Source organism: Thamnophis elegans, chromosome 14 (assembly GCF_009769535.1).
Source record: "Thamnophis elegans isolate rThaEle1 chromosome 14, rThaEle1.pri, whole genome shotgun sequence".
Taxonomy (NCBI): domain Eukaryota; kingdom Metazoa; phylum Chordata; class Lepidosauria; order Squamata; family Colubridae; genus Thamnophis; species Thamnophis elegans.
This window is the reverse complement of record NC_045554.1, coordinates 6,790,270-6,795,857: the sequence shown is the minus strand read 5'-3', so window position 1 is coordinate 6,795,857 and position 5,588 is coordinate 6,790,270.

Below are 5,588 nucleotides of genomic sequence, written 5' to 3'. Positions count from 1 at the left end.
CCGAAGACCCATCTAAACGACAAATGCAGGGAATCTTCAAAAAGCTGAGCTTTGCTTACTCATCAGTGTAGAATTCCATCACACCCAGTTTCTTAAGATAACACAATTCCTCCGGCCTGCCTTGTACAAAAGGTGGGCGCCTACATTTTTATCCTGTTCTCAAGTCAACTTTAGATCTTGCTTTCTTGACTAGCATAATTGGCAGGATGTGTTCTGAGCCATAAATATAGATTTTCATATTGTGCAAATGACTGTAAACTGTGGATTATATTAAAAGAGTGTTGTGTAAAGCCAACATTGGTTTATTTGAACCAAACATTGCATTCTGAACGCAATACACCGTGTTAAACCTGCCTTCCTCGAGCAAAAGTCTGATTCTAACCACTGGCTCAATTTTTCTACAATCTGAAATTTTGAAGCAACCCAATCCATGATACGTTACAGCTGTTTCCCCTAATCTGACATTCTTAAGTGTGCTGAACTATGGCTTCCCCACCATTTACCATGTTTTTCCTGGTTCTGGTAATGACTTTAAAATTGTGAGCAAACACCTTTGGAAAATGTTGAATTAGCAAAATCTTCTTTAGCCAACTGAACAACAAATTTCCCCTAGATGTGTTGGATGCGAAGTTAGAAATATGTCCTTACCTGAACCCCAGTCACTCTCATAATCTTCTAAGTCAGAAAAAAAGCTTTCCTCATCTGCAGAGAATGAGAATACTAGTAAGTTACAAAGCTTGTAAATCCTGACCCGAAGTATACAAGACGGTCATCATAATCCAAAGAGCATGCTCTACGCTTGATGGTGTTGGTTTTTTTTGCTCAAGCCAAATCTTAGCAAGAGAAAAATAAAGGAAATAAAGAAACATATGGAGAAGTTAGCAAAGATGAGATCCAACCAAAAAGACAGTCCCAAAACCTGAGGATGTCTAATGGCATTTGCTCTTTCATTAGCAAACTTTAGCGGTATACCATATAGTCCTTAGGAAGTCCTACTTTGAAAAGCTATTTGTTACTAAGCATCAGTGGCTGCCTCCTTGTGAGAAATTTGAAATTGAATCAAATGTGTATTTCATTGGATGCCAGCCAAGATGCCCATCGATCAATAACAATTACTGCTTAAAGAAAGAATTGGCCAGACATCATTCATCGTGTAAGTACATGCAGGAACGTAATGGTGATATCAACATCTCTGCACAATGAGCAGCATTTGTTGACCCAAAAACTTGAAAGGTCGGTTGCAAGAATTCATATCAAATTATTGATCGCATTGATGGAAAGAGAAAGGAAGAAGAGCAAGTGAGAAGGAATTTAGCAATAATGATACCTGATGATACATCAGACCATCTTCTGAAGATCGGTCTGGTTGATGACCTCCTTCTGAAATATTGCCACTTTAGAGATGACTTTCTTCTTTCAAAAGATATCTCTCTGGTGGAGGAACGCCTTCTGTCAGAAGATTTCCTCCTGTCAAATGTCCTCCCTCCGTCAGCTGATGACCTCCTCCTGAAATATGGTTCTCTTGTAGAGGGCCTCCTGGCCGATGATCGCCTTCTGTCAGATGGGCTCTCTCTGGCGGAGGATCTCCTTCTGTCAGAAGATTTCCTCCTGTCAAATGGCCTCCCTCGGTCAGCTGATGATCTCCTCCTGAAATATGGTTCTCTTGTAGAGGGCCTCCTGGCAGAGGATCTCCTTCTGTCAGAAGAACTCCATCTGTCAAATGGCCTCCCTTGGTCAGCTGATGACCTCCTCCTGAAATGTGGTTCTCTTGTAGAGGGCCTCCTGGTAGATGATCGCCTTCTGTCAGATGAGCTTTCTCTGGCAGAGGATCTCCTTCTGTCAGAAGATCTCCTCCTGTCAAATGTCCTCCCTCGGTCAGCTGATGACCTCCTCCTGAAATGCGGTTCTCTTGTAGAGGGCCTCCTGGTAGATGATCGCCTTCTGTCAAATGATCTCTCTCTGGTGGAGGATCTCCTTCTGTCAGAAGATCTCCTCCTGTCAAATGGCCTCCCTTGGTCAAATGTCCTTTTGCTGTCAGATAATCTAGCTGAAGAACCACTAATAGCAGGCATGAGGAAAGACGACGTCTTGAAAGTTAGTTCTTTCTTAAAAGTTGGCTTTTGGGGATCCATGGTGATCAATCCTGAGCAGAATCTATCTGGAACCCAACATATATGGAGATTACATGGAAAGTGGAAAGGATCACCAACCTGAAAATATCACATTAAGGAAGAACACTGTGGTAGGCAAAGGTGATGGCGATGCCTAGCAACAGTTTAGAATCTTGATGTTATTTGAATTCCATGGATTTTGGAATTTTCAAGGATGAATAAAGATAATTTTAAAAATGGACTGGAAAGATTTAAGGTGCCTTCACAAGCTTCTGAAATATCTGGCATTGTTGCAAAAGTGGAATTGTGAAAATAATGATCATTCGGTTGATGGGCTCACACCCATCGCTGAACTATTATATGGGGGGGCAATGTAGTTTAGATACCGTAGCAGAACTTAACTGAATATCACGAATGACGGTAGCCTTCATTGCAAACAGTGCACAAACCTTATTTCTTTCCTAAAATGAGGCTCTGAAATACTGTATTTTTTTTTTTGCAGAGCAAGCTGTGGAAATAATATCCTAAAGAGTTGTTTTTAAGGGTTTTGAATAAATGCCCGAGTTAAGAACTCCTTTCTCAGAGACTCTGTAATTTGCACAGATGGGTCTAAAAATACAGTCCATCGACCATCCACTGTGTAAATGACACATGGCAATTAGTTTAGGGTAGTGGCAGTGTTATGGGCCTGTCCTATCAAGATAACCCTTGAAAGGAAGGGGTATTGCTATGGTATAGAAAGATAAGATAGAGATGGATGATAGATAGATAGATGATAGATAGATGATAGATAGGTAGATATAAATGATAGATATAGATAGATGATAGATATAGATGATAGATATAGATGAGATAGATAGATGATAGATAGATGATAGATAGGTAGATATAGATAAATGATAGATATAGATAGATGATAGATATAGATGATAGATATAGATGATAGGTAGATGATAGATAGATATAGATAGATGATAGATAGATAGATAGATAGATAGATAGATAGATAGATATAGATGATAGATGATAGATGATAGTTAAATAGATATAGATAGATGATAGATATAGATAGATCATAGATAGGTAGATATAGATAAATGATAGATATAGATAGATGATAGATATAGATCAGTGGTCCCCAACCTTTTTATCGCCGCGGACCAGTCAGCCTTTGATAATTTTACCGTGGCCCGCTGAGCGCGCGCAGGGGTGGGGGGGCGTTGTTCGCGACGACACATTGATTGTTTATATATCATATTGTTTTGATTACTACCATAATATGAGCTAAAAATATATCAAGGAAATATTTCCATGATGCTTTTTTGTAAAAGAAAAAATGGGGGAATACAAACATACTTTTTAAATCCACCTTCCCAATTCAACACCTGAATCATATCCCACCTTCCATTTTGTATGTAGATTTTAAGGAATAAACAGTACTATGGAAAGTCAAAAACTTTTTATATGAATTGTGAGCATGTTATGGTGCCACACATTTAGATCTCCAAAGACTCATTTTTACTTTGAATCAAAGCAGCATATAAATTATTTACCCTCCTTAATTCATTCCATCATCAATTAAATGACTTTCTTTATAGTTCATTTTCTCTCTCCTCTGGAACAAAATTAGGCACGATAAGTTCTAATGAAGATGTCACTGGTTTGCAGATCCAATTATGAATTCCATAACTTTCCCAGGATGCTTTGGCCCAAAATGCATTTCAAATGCGAAATTTTGGAAGAGAGGCAAGAGACTTCAGGCACCGAGCCCCCACCCCTGGCTGCGGCAACTGGAGCGGGCGGGAGGCAGGGAAGGGGTGGGCAAGACCGCCGCTTTCCCACCGTGCGCTGCCTCCCCTTTCCTGCGCTACCGTTAGACTCCTCTCAGCCCCACGCCCACGCCCGCGGAGGGTGCACGCGCGCCAAAATCGCGCACCCCCATCTCTCATCAAAAGACACCCCCCCCCGCCCTCGGCTGCCCGACGTTCTCTCTCTCTCTCTCTCTCTACCTCTCCCGCCGTTCCTTCTCACAAGCCAAGGCCGGGCGGGGAAGCGCCGTCTCCGTCCCGGGCGCGCCGCCCCTCCCTGGGCAACTCGGAGACGACTGAGCCGCTTTTTCTCCAACCACGCCGCGCGACCCTTACCAATGCCGGGCGCCACATAGACGAAGTAGAGGAACGAGGAGGCCCCCGGCCGCTGCAGCGATCATGGCCCCCGGCCGCTGCGCGGCCCGGTGCCAGGTACTCCACGGCCCGGCACCGGTCCGCGGACCGGGGGTTGGGGACCACTGAATTATAGATGATAGGTAGATGATAGATAGATAGATAGATAGATAGATAGATAGATAGATAGATAGATAGATAGATAGATAGATAGATAGATAGATAGATAGATATAGATAGATAGATAGATAGATATAGATAGATGATAGATGATAAATAGATATAGATAGATGATAGATAGATAGATAGATAGATAGATAGATAGATAGATAGATGATAGAAAGATATAGATTTTTTTTACAAGTCTGTGGCTTTCGAATTGTTAAAAGTTGGCAGTCTAACAAACCAGTTATCAGTCAAACATTTGATACTACTGGATGCAAATAAATCGTATTTTGATTTGGGGGTCGTTTGTGGAAGAGCTGTTTAGCATTGGTAAAACAAAAACTTTTCAGATGTGATAGCTCTTTAGAAGTCATGCATCCAAGAACCTTTTTAAAATGTGCTCATAGAAACCCTATTTACTTTGCATAGTAAAGAAGTAAGAAGAAGAAAACAAGTTTGAAATTTTTTTAAAAAGGGAGAATTGGATATAGAAATCCAAAAAATTATCCTCTTCTAAGCCAATTGCCCCAGGAGGGATGAAGCCAGGTTGTATAATTTTTGGTAATTGTGTTTCCCAACTTCTGTTGGTAAATGCCAAGACCATGCATGCGTGACATATGATATATGAGTGACGGAATAATGCTACCTAGCCAAGAAATCTGCTAAAATGGCTATCAGGATTTAAATAGTAAGGTCAGACAAGAATTGTCACTTGGAGGTCCTCTAGTCAAACCCTTTTATTCTTCGCAATTATATCTTTTTTTTGGGGGGGGGGGAGGGTTCCATTATTTAATGCCTCCAAAAGTCCTTTGAGCTAGGGGAATCAATAAATAACAAGGGCTAGCTATTTTATTTTTTAAATAAATAAAAGTAAAAATAACATGGGGAAGGCTTGGCTTTCTCCTCCCTCTGGTCAGTTAGCATGAGGTGTTTTTCCCCCCCATCCCTCACAACCAAGAAGGAAAGTCGGCTTCGACCTCTTCCCTCCAATGGCGCCAAAAAAAACCCAGCACGAGGCACCTTTTTTTCCCTCCATTTCCGAAGCCCCGCCCCGTTTCAGCCGTACGCCCTCCCTCAAAGCCCCGCCCACCCAAGCTGTCCTGGCGACGCTCGAAGGCGTCGCCGTCTCCTCCAGAAGCCCCGCCCCGTC